The sequence below is a fragment of the Chionomys nivalis genome, chromosome 19 (genome assembly GCF_950005125.1).
Source record: "Chionomys nivalis chromosome 19, mChiNiv1.1, whole genome shotgun sequence".
Lineage (NCBI taxonomy): Eukaryota > Metazoa > Chordata > Mammalia > Rodentia > Cricetidae > Chionomys > Chionomys nivalis.
In genome coordinates this window covers 45,745,505-45,760,356 of record NC_080104.1, presented here as the reverse complement: position 1 = coordinate 45,760,356, position 14,852 = coordinate 45,745,505, and the positions used below count along the sequence as shown (strand labels likewise).

Sequence of the window (14,852 nt, the reverse complement as noted above, 5' to 3'; positions counted from 1 at the left end):
TATGGCAATATGTTGTCTGAACTTCAGTGGCTACTCTTATCCCCAAAGTAGTTAGAAAGAGTGATGTGCATAGTATTTTCTTGTACAGTGAATCACCAAGTTAGCCTGCCAGTGCACTGCTTCATACAGGAAAGAAAACAAAGTACACAGATGAGAGTTCAACAAAGTATGCTGTATTGCTCCTGGAATGCAATGAACAGAAGTATCCTGGGCAAAAGAAAATGTGGGTGCTCGTAGAGCATCAGCCTGGCACAATGTGTGATAGTGAATGGAGAAGATCAAGAGAATTACAGAATATTTCCAAACATTGAGTGAAAATCACTTGTGCAGAACTCTAATGCTGAGTTCATTGAGGTTTTATTGACTTGGGAGATGGGAAAGAAAATATCCTTGCAGAAATAGCAACTAAAACCTCCCTAAGATGCTGACTAATTTATGGTCACTCGAGATGCCACAAGGACCCAGTCAGAGACGTTCATGGAGTGCTGAAAGCCTTTGCATCTATGTGAAATGAAAGGCGCAATGCTTTGTAAAAAATCTGACAAGTGGGCTACATTTTCTCTTTATGCATATATTATCTTTATCTACCAGCATTGGCTTTTCACACAAGTGACAACATAATCTATTGAAGGGAAATGGCTATTGTCATAAATAAGGCATCTACTTTTCTGGCTAGAATATAATTAGACTTCAGTAGATAGTGACACTTTTCTCTTAGAAATAAATCACTACCAGGAGTAATTGAATTAGTCAGAATAGCACAGTATGGGAGCTGTATTGCTCTCAAAAATCTCAGTGATTTTTCTCCTCTTGCACATTTTCTGTTAGGTTTGGCGACTCCAGGAAATATCTTGGGGTGGCTTAGGAATAAAGGTTTATAAATGCCTCTTGTTCCTTCAACCCTGCAATGAGGACAGAGGTGATGAGAAAACTTATAATACTTTTTATCTATTGTCTTCAATTGCTTTAGCTGAGAAGTTGCAGCTGAGTCCGAAACCTGATCACAAATATTGATTGTATGCCCTTGCCTAGAGTCACAGAGGTAGAAAATAAGTAAAAGGCAGCACAGGAAATATTTAGTAAGAATTAATAGCACTGCAAAATTCTCTATGATGGGTCTAGAGAGAGTTCTTGGTAAAGAGAACTTGCTGTACTTCTAGAGGACTTGAGTTCAACTCTCGGGACTTACATAATGGCTCACAATCATCTATCACTCCAGTCCCAAGAGTTCATCTTGTGGTCTCCATGGATGCCTGGCATATATTTTGTGCACATATAACAAAGTATTATTTTACAAAATATTCAGACTATTTTATGGAAATGTCAGAGGCTGTACGTCATATGGGCACTAAAATTTAACAAACTAATGTAAGTATCAATTAAATCTATTTAAGAACCTTGAGTGAAGCTGTAGCTCAGTATTAGAGCACTAGCCTGTTCAAGGACCTAGGTTCTATTTAAAGGGTTATAAATTAATTAATCAATTAATTAACAGTTACCTAAATATCATCCCATACATAAGGAAGATGAATATGTATAATGAGAGCATTAACCTTGAACATGGAAAAGATAACACCACAGTGTTTCAGAACAAAGACTTTTGCTTTCATTTAATACTAGGGATGAATTTAATTTTGTGCCTCCTCTTTCACTGAGTGTAACCCTCACTTTCAGGCATATTTGATATCTAGATAAGAAATTGACTACTTAAAAGAAAATGTGTAGGATTTTTGCTAGAAACAGTTGGAGTAAGCTAAAATTCCCTAAAGAGGATACCAACATTTCCAAATATCCAAGACATCCTAGCTGAGCAAAGAAGATTGTAGTAGAATCAATAATTTATATTATTTGAAGAGATATTTAATGGAGTGAGAAAGAAAATTGCAGTCTGGGGGACAATATTTTGCTTAAACACATCTACAATGGAATCACATGCCCTTTCCATTAAATAGGGAAAGGAAGATCACCCAATCAGAAAACTGTAAAGACTAGAACACACCCTTCATGAAGGAGAGTAATTGAAAGACTAAAAGCTTAGTTATTAATTGTTAAAGACATACAGAACCAGGATCACAGTATAACACTATCACACACCCAACAGGATGTTTAAAGTGAAAAAGGCATTCCCAACTCATCCTCAATACAGAGAGATCAATGGAGCACACCTGCTTGGCTGGTGGAAATGTAAATTGATAAAAATTCATATCTGATAAAATTGAACACATTCAGAAATACTGAAGTAGGTTTCTTTTCTTTGGCAGGAGAATAATGTCCATATATTTATGAAAGAGATCTATACTACTGTCTTGTGCAATGCTGTTAATAAAAGGCAGACCAAATACCCATCACATGCAGGACAGAACAAAAAGCAGACACTATTTGAGGGAGATTTGATAGTAAACTATTTTGGTTCTGTAGGTCATGTGGTCTCTGCCACAATTACTCAGTTATGACTTTGTAGTGCAGAAGCAAGCCTAGAAAATCTTTTACTAAGTTTGCATTGCTGTATTTCAATATAGTCTGGTTGAAAAAGCAGGTGACTTATTGTGCTTGGTCAACAAGTTCCTTTCCCTTCCTTGTGGCATAAATAAATGCTGCATATTTAAGCAGTGGCTAAAGGCTACAAAGAGACTGTAACTGCATGATCAACATGGCTGAATCTCCTCAATTTTTTTTAAAGAAATCAGACATGAAATTGTCTGATTCCATAAATTAAATGACCATCTGTCATCTGTAGTACTGTAATTCAGAAAGATGTTTTCCCCTGGTGAGTGTATGTGTGTGTGTGTGTGTGTGTGTGTGTGTGTGTATGAGAGACAGAGAGTGAGGGAGAGAGAGAGAGAGATATTTCAGCATATAGAGTAGCTACAACATACAGTAGCTACAATCTATATAGGAAGTCTGAACAGAAAGTTCAGAATGAGTGAGTGTTCTGAATAACTAATGCTGTTCTCTTTAAACTAGCTTCTGGCTAGAAAGATATTTTACCTTGTGAAAATTCATCAAACAATTCATGAAGTATTTCTGATCAGTACATATAGCTCTGTTCCACGGGGAAAGGATGGTCTTAAGAAAATGGATGGCTCATACCCTTTAATCAAGTAGCAGCAGGCATTCAGGTTTCCCATATGCTAATTTAAATTTATTTCATTATGGTAGAAAAATGAAAGAAGATTAAATTACCTTTAAAATGAAACCATAAAACCAGGCCCTGACAAAAGTTTTCAAGTCATAGTCAATTATATGAGAATGTAGAAAATCTAAGGCATGATAGTTTAAATAATACATTGGAAGACATATTATGATAATATTAAAATTATAAACCAAGATCTGAATTCTAATTAGACAAATAACTCATGGGAAGTTGTAGGTTCTGACATTCATTAAATACATATAAAATATCAGAGGCCCCAGGTAGTGAATGAGCCTTCAACACATGCCCAGTGTGTATGACCTACTATCCTGGCCTTGTTTCACCCATTCATATTGCTCTTTCTAGTACTGTTTGGCTCAATCCAAGCCCAGTTCTCCCCATCTCCTTACATCTGCTCATGATCATGTGCGAGTGTCTCTGTCAGTATATTCACAAGGACTTGTCAGTGATGGGCTTGCACAAGATTACTGGCCAGTCTAGAGTCAAGGTTGGCCTGCATCCCCAATTCAATCACAGATTCTACTAACCATATTTTGTGTACCATGGACAAGGCAACTAAGGAGATGTTTGCCTTTACCATGGAAGATTATGACATGTTGGAAGCATGTTTTGAGAGCAAATGAGCAGGGCAGATAGCTGACCAACTCATGACTCTAGACATGAATCATGGAGTATAAACGAAGAATTAAGAAGAGATGTCAAAGTTGAGAAATTCAAACCATTGGACTTGGAGTTATGATGTCTAAAGAACCTTTGAGAAATAATCAGTTATGGTTTTATCTACATGAAGAAGTGGAAGAGGAGATGTGTGACACCAATGAACACGTGACACGCAGGTCCTGTACTTTAGTATGTTCTGTCTCATAGGGCTAGACACTACCTGTGTCCCTTTTCCAGGTCCAAGAATTTGATAGACTAATGAGGCGCAGTCTTCTGTCCCTTTGTATCTCAGTCAGCAGAACATTTATGGGGCATTCCTGGCTTAGCCCAAGGCCATCTTACCAATGGTACCATCAGAACACAGTTAAGTTTTCTCAGCAGTACTGAGTTTTCCTGTGTGAGAGAACAGCAGGCGCCATCTAATCCCAAATCAATGAGGACTTCCTTTTAAGGTAGTAGGATTTGGACTGGTTTTGAAGCAAGATGGTTACAGCCATCTATAGAAAATAAACAGACAAACACAGAGGTTACCTCGGTCATGACACAGCCGGCATTTTCCTTGGGTTTCCTCATGTGGTCTATTTGAGCTGCTTGCTCTCTTTCTCCCACTTGCTCATTACCTTCGTCTTTCTCTATGGTTCTTCTTCAAAGATTTTTATGACTGTGGTCAGCTTGTCTCATACTCTTTGTTCTCTTCAAATTTTCTTATAAAAACATCCAGAATTTTCTCTTGACCCTTATACTAGTAATTCTAAACTTTCCCAATGTCCCACCTTTTGATACGGTTCCTCATGTTGTGGCGACCTTCAATCATAAAATTATGTTGTTTGTACTTCATGTCTGTAACTTTGTTTCTATTATGAATGCAATGTAACTATCTGATATGCAGGATATCTGATCAGCAACCCCTCTGAGGGACAATTTAAAGCACCAACAACCTCGCGGAATAAGGAGAATTCACTCCTTATTTTAAAAGTATATTTTAAAATAAGATATGGTGGGATGGTGAATTGGCTGAGTGGGTGAAGTTGCATAAATATGAGACAATTATGTGAGACTGCTCAAAATTTTAAAATAAAGAGTAAATTTTATGATTTCTAGGTTGAAAAAGATCAAATTCTCTTTTAAGATTGAGAACAAACTTTGCAGGGTTATCTACCAAGCACACTATCTCCACAAAAAGTTGTAAAGAATAGTCCAGAACTGGACCAGTGTGTTAGTTTACCACTATGTCAACTTGACTTGATCTGGAACCATCAAGGAGGCAAGAATCAGTGGCTAGGAAGAGCCTCCCAGAATGATGAGTGCATATCCTCACTGGCTTGTATTCTGGAATGAATTAAAATGAGAAAGAGGGCTGAGCTTCAGCATTCATTGCTCTGCTTTCTTAATAAGGATGCAATGTGGCCAGTTGCCTCATCCACAGTCACCATGACACATTGTATTCCCAAACACTTAGTCACAATAAACCCTTCCTTTTTGCCACACAAATGAGAAAGCAATGAATACAACCAAGCAGTGGTGATATTTAACCATCATCTCAATGTTCCGTAAGGGGATGGGGGAGGGGTTCAGTTTGAGAGTAGTTGATGCTTTCTATGAAGACTTTGTTTTAGGAAGACTAAGGGCTTAAGGACAGGAGAGATGGTCCAGCAGTGAGAGAACTGGCTGCTCTTCAATATGACTTCCTTTCAGTTTCCAGACCCCCATGGTAATTAAGGATTGTTTCTAACTCCACTCCTGAGGGGTCTGCTCTTTTTCTTCTGGCCTCCATGGGTATCAGGCAAGCTTGTGATACACAAGCAAACATGAAAGCAAAAACTCAGGAATATAAAACAATTTAAAGAACAAATAGTACTGAAATGAAGAGTAATTATTTTCGAAGCCATTTATTCATCCCTCTCTTCTTTGAAAGTCTTTCAGTCTTCTATAATCACAATGCATCTTCTTTATACCATAAAAAGGGACTGTGGAGGCAGGGGTGTAGCTATGTTGCCAAAGTGTTACTTCCCATGCTGGAAGTCCTGGCCTGCATTCCTTCCCCATCTCCAGTCACAGTCCATAATTGTAGCACTTGGGAGGTGGAGACATGGGGGTCAGGAGTTCATGGTCATCCTTTTCAACTCAGTGACTTTAAGAGGCCAGCATAGGATATATAAAATCTTGTCTCAATACAAACAGCAGTAGATAATTTTCTCCTTTTATTATTTTAAATATGCTTTTCATTAAAATACTGTATGTCACAGGTCATACCATATAGAAGAGTTCAACATACAAACGTTTAATCAAAATATCTGCAGAGGACAAGGGATGGAAGTCACACCCACCGTCTTTACCCTTACATCCCAAGGGAGATGATGAGTGTAGCTCCCACCAAGCTTTAAGCAAATGGCCTCATGACAATGTCACTAAAGCCATTCTAATTGTTGCAGAAATATATCCTCAAATACAGGATTTCTCTTTCATGTGAATCTCAAACTGTGGTTTAATTGGTCATAAAATTTGCTAAGAAATGCTTTCTGAAAAGTGTGCTTTTTTTTATTACATAGACTTCCAGAGCCATTATCATGATAGCTGACATTAGGTGGCACTGTTTTCCTTTTGGTATAAGCCCAAAAGCAAAACTCAGAGTGAAAGAACTAAACTGTATTTGTGTTTTCTTAGTCCATAAGAGCTCCTACAGAGTTTGTAGGAAGGTATTGTAATTAAAACGACAGATGCCTTAGAAATGTACCAGCCACTAAAACTTACATGCTGGGTGTTCCCTTCATGAGACCCTTACAGAGGAGGTACTTGCAGGTTGGAGTTGCAATGACTGAACTTCACATTTCACTTTGATGCACTCGCTGTGGTGTTATACAGTTTAAAAGGACTTATTTTGTATTTCATGATTATTCTCCTGGAGAAGGGAAAGCATAGATGAAATGTAACTACATTATTAGGACATCAATTATATTCACATACGATATCATTCAATATTGTATTTGAAATTACAGCTTTCACTTTAATTCATTGTTTTTGCAAATATTTCATTGAGTTTACAGATTGTATATATTATATTTACAATATTGACATTTTTATTTTCTGGCATATTAAGAATTAGTTGGTAGCAAATGATGTCACTAACCAGCTAACCACAGAGTAAAACACAAAGCTATTTTTCTTTTATCACATTTTTATTATTTGTTACTTATATAGTACTTATTTTACTTATTTTATCCTTTGAATATATATATATATATATATATATATATGATGTTTTAGTAAGATCTACCCTTACTTCACTCTCTTCCAATTTTTCCCCTATTTGCCCCCAGTATTCCCTCCCCAAACCATGTGCCCTTTTGAGAACTCCCTAAGTTGCCTTGGTGCTGCCTGTATGTGTATGCTTGTAGAACACTCTCCTGGAGCATGGACGACCGCTCAGTGGCTTCATTGCTGAAGAAAAGTGAATGTTCCTCTCCCAGCAACCAGAAGTTGCCCATCCATAGCTTCTTAGTGAGGGATGTGCCCTCAGGACTCCTGTTCTGTCTAGGCTGAAATTTTATGATGCACAGAGTCACAGTTGTGGGTTTTTATGTGTAACTGCCTATTGTGTCTCCCAAACACATTTACTGTTTGCCACTTACTATTTCTGCCTCTTATACTGTTTTAGACTTTTCTTCTGTGATGATCTCTCTCTGAGATTTTAGGAAAGGGGTTCCCCTTTAGGGCTGTTCACTCTGCAGTCTTATATTTTCCACACATTGATTGGTTGTGGAGTCTCTGTGTTAATCATCATCTGTTGCCAAAAGAAGCTTCTCTGATAAGGAATGTGAGATGCACTAATACATGAGTATAAATATAAGTATTTATGAAACAGATTAATACTATGTACATTTTGCAGAATATCAGATTATAGGTTGTCCTTTATGGCCTATAACATATCTAGTTAAGAATTTTTAGCCACATTAATAGTGTCAGGGATGAGTTCTGTCTTATAGAGAGGGCCATACATCCAATTAAGAAAGTAGTTGGTTACTCTTAAAATTTCAGCCACTATTGCATGCTACACATATCTTATCAACTCAAGCACTGTTTTATTTTTGGTGGTTGAAATGATTTTCCTGTATTTTTTGTCCTTTATAACTAGTCTCTACCAAATATCATCTTATTAGCACACAGACCCTCAAAGGCTTTTCAGATTTTAGAATATAATTTTTATTTCTTTGATGGTTCTCTGACATGGACCAGTAACCTGACTTCTAAGTATATTTTCTTTGTGTTCTAAATAACAGGATTACTTCCAATCTTATATTACAAACCCCATATTACTTTAATAGCCAAGTCATTTGAAAATGCAACAAAAGCAAAGATAGACCAATAGTAAAGTTAGATCATGATGAACATACATGTTAAATCTCTCAACAAAACACAAACAGAATTGATGAATGCAGTAAGATCATACATTATGACAGTTGGTGTCATCCCAAGAATACAGGGTTTTCAACATACACAAATCAATAAATGTAATGGGACATGTAAGCAGGCTTAAAGACAGACATTCGCTGCTCGTAGAAGTACAAAGGAGTTCAAGAAATCAGAGTAAAGGTCTCATAGCTAAAAATAAAATGAACATATGAACAAGTTATAAAATTCCTGAGGATATTCTCAAAGAACTCTAGACTTGCTATATCTGTATTTATTTCAGTATTGTTCACATTTTAAAAAATGGAAACAGCCTATCTGTCATCAATGGATGAATGTGTAAAAAAATGTGGTCAATGTGCACAATGGACTTTTAATAAACTCTTAAAACTATAAATTTGACCATACCCTGAAATCATGAACACACAACCTCTACTCAATAAATGCAGCAAGTTTTGCTTGTATATTTATGCATGCATGTATATGTGTATATATATGTTTTTAATATACAATTATGTGTATTGTTAAACATATTACATGTTACACAATACATATTATATACATGGGTGTATATATGTGAACATATAATATACACAAACACACATGATTATTTATGTTAGTAAAAAAAATAATCAAAAAAAGAGATCATCAATTTGATTTGACGGGGCTGATAGGGAAACGCGGAAGTAGCTGGTGTAGCTAGATGAAGAAAAAAGAAAGGAAAGTATATATATATATATATTAATTTACCTTATTATTTTATGTGTATAAGTGTTTGCCTCTGAGTGTGTATGTGTGTGTGTGTACAATGTGTGTATCTGGTACCCATGGAGACCAGAAGAGGGCATCGGATACCTTGGAAATGAAGTTACAGACAGTTGTAAGCTGCCATATGGTTGTTGGGAGTTGAATCTCAGTGCTCTGGAAGGACAGCTGGTCTTCTTAACCACTGAGCCATATCTCCATCCCAAAATTATATTTTAATTAAACAAAAAAATTAATTAAAAACAGAGAAAAATGAGATCATAACATTTTGCAAGTAATTGATGAACTGGGAATTTATTTATTAATAATCTGTTGAGAAGGAGCACCCTTGTCTCGTTCATATCTTTAGAAGGAACATTTTCACCATTAGATATCATATCAGCTGTGGGGTTTAATTTTTTGGTAGATATTCTTTGTCAGATGGAAGAAGTTCCTTTCTAGTCCCATTGTGTAGAATGTTCCTTTCCTCCCCCAACTTTTTTCTATTTTTGAGAGCATACTGTATTTTTTTCTGATGCTTTTATTCTGGCTATCTTGATGATCACTCAACAGGTAATTCCATTAATATGGGATAAGACATTATATGAAGTTGAATGTCATTTTCATAAAAAGGTCAGAGAGATGTAAAATATTCATTATATCAAGTTCTCTATGAAAATTGGAAAAGGTAACTCCACCTTTCTAAGCAACAGAGAACAATGAAAAAGACACACATCTGTTTATTCTAAAAGTCTGTTACTTCGACCCTTTAATGTGAAGCTGTGCAGAGCACAGTGGCTGCTTTGTTTCAGATCACACCAATTTCTCTGAGCATTAATAGAATTTTCATCATGCCTTCATTAATAGAAATTTAAAATATGACTCATATAACCAGATTTTCACCATGCACAGGTACTGATACCATATCAGGGCACTTAAAAAAAAGAAATTCTATTTGGATTAATAGCAATATGGTTGGTGGGTGTTTAAATTAGGAAGAGAATGTTACAGTGGTATTCTAGTCCACTGGGTTTAACGTTTCTAATAATTCTGAGAATGTGTTCTATACTAGCTTACAGGACCTGATCCTGTTACCCACAACTGAGGTAGTTTAAAGATGTACTAGTTTGGTTGACTTGTCCTCTTTGTCATTGTGCTTACCTCACTTTTAAGTTTTCAAATCTTTGTGCGAACTCCTCTTGTGGGAGGTCAAACTAAGCTCGCCTGTATTTTCTAGCTATAGCAATTTTATTCCGCCGGGAATTCCCATGTCTTGAGAACCGCATGATGAATACAAAGGATGGCTTCACAAGGAAGAAGATATAATGGTGATGTCATACTTCAGTTAAGAACTGCTCAAATTTGGAGCTTAGTTTGCAAGATGGTGGCTATGGACAGAGGGACATGAAAAATCTTCCTCCTTGAGGAAAGGTCTAAGCAACCTTCACTTTTCTATCCCCTAACAATTTTCTCTGTCTTGTATCTATATATTTTTATTTTTTAGCATTATTTTTAAATAATAGATGCATATCAGCATTTTCTTAAGCTAAATACCTCATAAAAATATTTTCTCTAAGACCTCTATGAGTTAGATTTTTATTTCTCCACCTCATATCTTTCAGTGTAGCTACATTTTCAAATGTATAAACTTATTTCTGTAATTTGAGTTACATTTGAGTGTTGCCAATATCCTTGGTGGTATATATATACACACAGAGGATCCATCAGTCCACCATGATAAAACATAAGAGCAAATATGATGCAATGACATAGATTAAAAGTGCGTGGATTGCCATGCTTTTTCCATTCCAAATTTGAAGACTTTGCAATTTTAGTAAACCTCCGAGCAACATTTGCAGAGGGTTAATTGAGAAGTACTTTCCTGAACTGTTGATCCTTGAACTCTTAATTTAAAGCAGCTGGTGGATCTAGCGATAGTATAAACTAATTTTTATCATTTCTTTCACCTGATCTAAAACATAGACACTAAAGATGTTGGCCAACCTAAAGCTTCCTGTCGGATCACATTGGAACCTCCCAGATATTATGATTTCTTGGATTTTCTAAGCACAGTATGAAAAAAATTTACACAAATATTTATTTTCGTCTTTTTTTCCCCTTCAGATGAAATAAACAGCAATAAGTCAATATTTAGATAATAGAAAACAGAGCAAAGTATAATGGCATGCATTTATAAACATGCTATGGTAAAACTCATAAATTCTTGAAAAGCTTGATTTTATTAACTTTAGAAAGTAATGCAAAATCTTGAATTTCAAATGATAGATCATACATTTCCTAGAGAACAGTCTTCTAAAGAAGATGTGTTTGTGTGTGTGTGTGTTTTAAAACTTGTTGCTTACTAAGCTGAAATGCTGTACCATCATTATTTGGGGGGTGTTACTTTCTTACTTTTCAAGTTCACTTATATATTGTTGACTCTTTTTGGCTTATGTTCTTGTGTAGGTCTGTGACAGTAGTCAGATGAAACAGGTGCCCATTCAATAGCTTGAAATATATTCAGCCATGACTTACATTAATATTTGAGATAGCAGATGGAACATATTAAAATAACATTTGAATAAACTATGTAAATATTGCCAGTCCCTTGAATTGCTCGTAAGCCTGCTCCATATTCAAGCATTCTAACAAGACATATCATCAGCAAACGTGTAATATCACAGACCTAAATCTGGAGTCAAGTGTTTGCAATTGTTTGTTTCATATTTTTCTTGACTTCTTTTTTTTTTTTAGTTTATAATTACCCCACATCCACAGGCCTCACATCATCACTTCCTTTAAAACTCTGATTAAAACTTAGAATTCAACCTGCTTGTATTTTTCTGTGCCCATTATTATCCACCCAACATATGAGTTTGGCAAAGACTTTTGTGGACACTAAAATCCACCTATTTACATGCGTTTACATCATTGTTTAGTGTTGAATAAGTTACATTGCTCATTTATTTGTAATGTATTCTTTTCATTTTTCCCCTTAAGATCTCCTCAGTAGTACTCAACACTTCCTTCAGGTTTAGATTTAATTATGGAAAAAACAGAAACGAATGAGATGTACTTAGAAAATTAAAAGGCTCATTTCTAATTTAAATCAAGTGACAATTGAGTAAAAATCCCTCCCACAACCTCTAATAATGAAACATGTGTATGGTTATGCATACTATAACAATTCAATACATAGCATTATATATCATGTATATATAATATAATATGTTAAAATATTAAGTAAATTGTGGATAGGGCATCATCTCATTCAAGAAACTTACCTCATATGTACAAGGACATGAATTCATCCCTCTTCACAAAAGTTAGGCCAGGTGGCATGTGACTATAATCCATCAGGAACACTAAGGACTGTTGACTAGAATTCTAGCTGAATCAGTGAGAAGCACCTTCAGTGAGACATTATCTCAAAAATAAGGTAGAAGAAGTCAGCAGACATTAACTTCTGGCCTTTGCACTCATATGCACACACATAAGTACACAAGGCCTCAGCTTACACATACTTGTACAAATATACAAACATAATCATTGTATACACAACAAGTTAACACTAAAACATAAATTGACTTTTTAACAGAAATCAAACTGAAAGCATATATGTTTCTCAAAATTTGTTATGAGTTTGGTTTTGGAAAACTGTATTTTCCAAATTAGCTCTGGAGTGTATATTTCCTTTCAGGCTTGGTGGAAAGTTTGTATGCAAAATTAACATCTAAGTAGGAAAATAAATGTTGTATGCTAAAATATATAAAATCAAACCTGTTAACTGTTCATGATTAGCTCTTATATTGATAAAATAGAAGCGTTTACCAATTGTTACTCTTTTTAGCCACAAGCTTTTAAGTTGTAAAAAATTAGTTACCACTTATCAAGAACAAAAATCAGATCTTTAACAGACTTTCAATACACAAGGGACTGATAAGATTCTACTGCAGACTCAGGCTGTGGAGGCTACTTGGCTGGAAGACTTTAAATTAATAATAGCCAATCTACTATAAAATATTTTCTGGGACATATTGCCTCCAGTTCTGAGCAAAATGAAAGCAAGAGAAAGAGAGAGAGAGAGAGAGAGAGAGAGAGAGAGAGAGAGAGAGAGAGAGAGAGAGAGAGAGAGAGAGAGAGAACTCTAGTCTGAAGCATGCCAAGTTTTGCTTAATAAATAAATCAGATTTGTGGGCATTAAATAAAAGTTTACTCGTGGCTGTATAATGGATGTTTTGCAGAGAAGTTTTACGTATGCACTATTTCACTTTCCACAGTGAGAGGCATAGGCTCTTCATGGAATGGGAAAGAAGAAGGTTTTATTTTATATGTGATTTTCTGGGCTATCATTTGAATATAAAAGACCATTTTTCTTCATTGCTGCTGATGCCTTCAGTTTGGGAAAGATTCTGAAGAACAGTGTAGAGGGTGCCTGTGTGAACCACACAATGACCTCAGTCTAAGTCTATGATTCTTCTCACTGAGGTGCATTAGCTGATTAGCTTCATATAACTGCACCCTATTTACATTTAGAGAAAACAGAAAGAAATATAGAGAGCTTAGGATAACAGACACACAGCTCACTCTGAAGTCCATCACTTGCCTTTTCACAATTGAACCTCAACCTTTGTTTTATATTCATGGATGTACATAAAATAATATATGCAAACTATCCGGGGGCTTTAAGAAGTACTACAATGATCTCTAGTGGACCAGCCACCCAGATTAAGACACAGAACATTGCTAAAGCCTTCATGAGTTTCTTCAGAAATTATCTTTCTTTAGTCATTTTCAATATTTGTGCATGACTCTTTTACATTTATTTTGTGTATGTGTGTGTGTATGTGTGTATGTTGATCTTATGTGTGTGTAAGTGGGTAGGTGTGTGTTCACTGGCATGTTCATGTCTGTGTGTGGTTGCATAGACACGTGTGTACACAGTAAGACCAGAATTCAGTATCAGGGCCTTTCTTAGTTGCTCTCTGCCTTACGTTTTGAAAGGTCCACCTGTTCTTGGAGAAACTGGAGCTCACCAATTGGCAAGGCAAGCAGGCTAGGGAACTCAAAAGGATTACCTGTTTCTTCCTCCAGGGCTGAGATTACAGGTTTGGCCTGGTGATGCAACAAAGGTGTCCAGGTTTTCACAGTAAGTTGCAAAGCAACAACAGTAGTGTCCTTCTACTGTCTAGCCTCTAGGCTATCTTGATTACCATTCTCCTTTTCACAACAAACTCCAAGGTATTTATACTTAAGCATGTATTAAATCCCTCCAGAGGTCTTGTTAAAATGAGGATTCTGACTTAGGAATTCTGGGGTAAGGTCTTATATTTAGCTTTTCTAGTAGATTAACTAATGATAGTGAAAGCACTCGAGGACGATATGGATAGCATCCTGACCGTGCTAACAACTGGGAGATATCCATCAGAATAAGCATTTAGAATGAACATCCCCCACCTCTTCTGTGGAATTTTTTTTTTTACTTGTTTTACTTTGTTTGAAGGAAGGAACATTTTGAGTGGGGATGCACTCTGACTTCGTTAACAGGCTGAGCAAATTTGCTGGTGCAAGAAAGCAGTCCTGTTATTTGGAGGTTAGCTGGCCACCAGGAATAGAAGTTTAAGCACCTCTACCCATTGCATCTTGGTCTAGAGTTTCACAATTGTCTGACGTGTTAAGATAGAAAAAAAATTTTTACATTCCACAAATTATGTGAAATGAATTAATCACAGACAGGCAGCAAAGCATAAAAGAACCCTGAGACCAATTGTGAGCTGGTCTCATGGGGCCATTGTGTTACAAAAGCAGAACACAGCATTGCTTTCTCAGCTGAGGTGCTAATGAATGCAGGTATTCTGAGAGCTGCTGAATTCATACCCCAAAGCAA

The 14,852-nt window shown here is 36.0% G+C and overlaps 1 pseudogene; it reads left to right on the top strand.

Moving 5' to 3' along the window:
* Positions 1-3,557: 3,557 nt before the first annotated feature.
* LOC130890404 (transmembrane emp24 domain-containing protein 10-like) lies at positions 3,558-4,065 on the top strand (annotated as a pseudogene).
* The last annotated feature ends 10,787 nt before the right edge of the window (positions 4,066-14,852 follow it).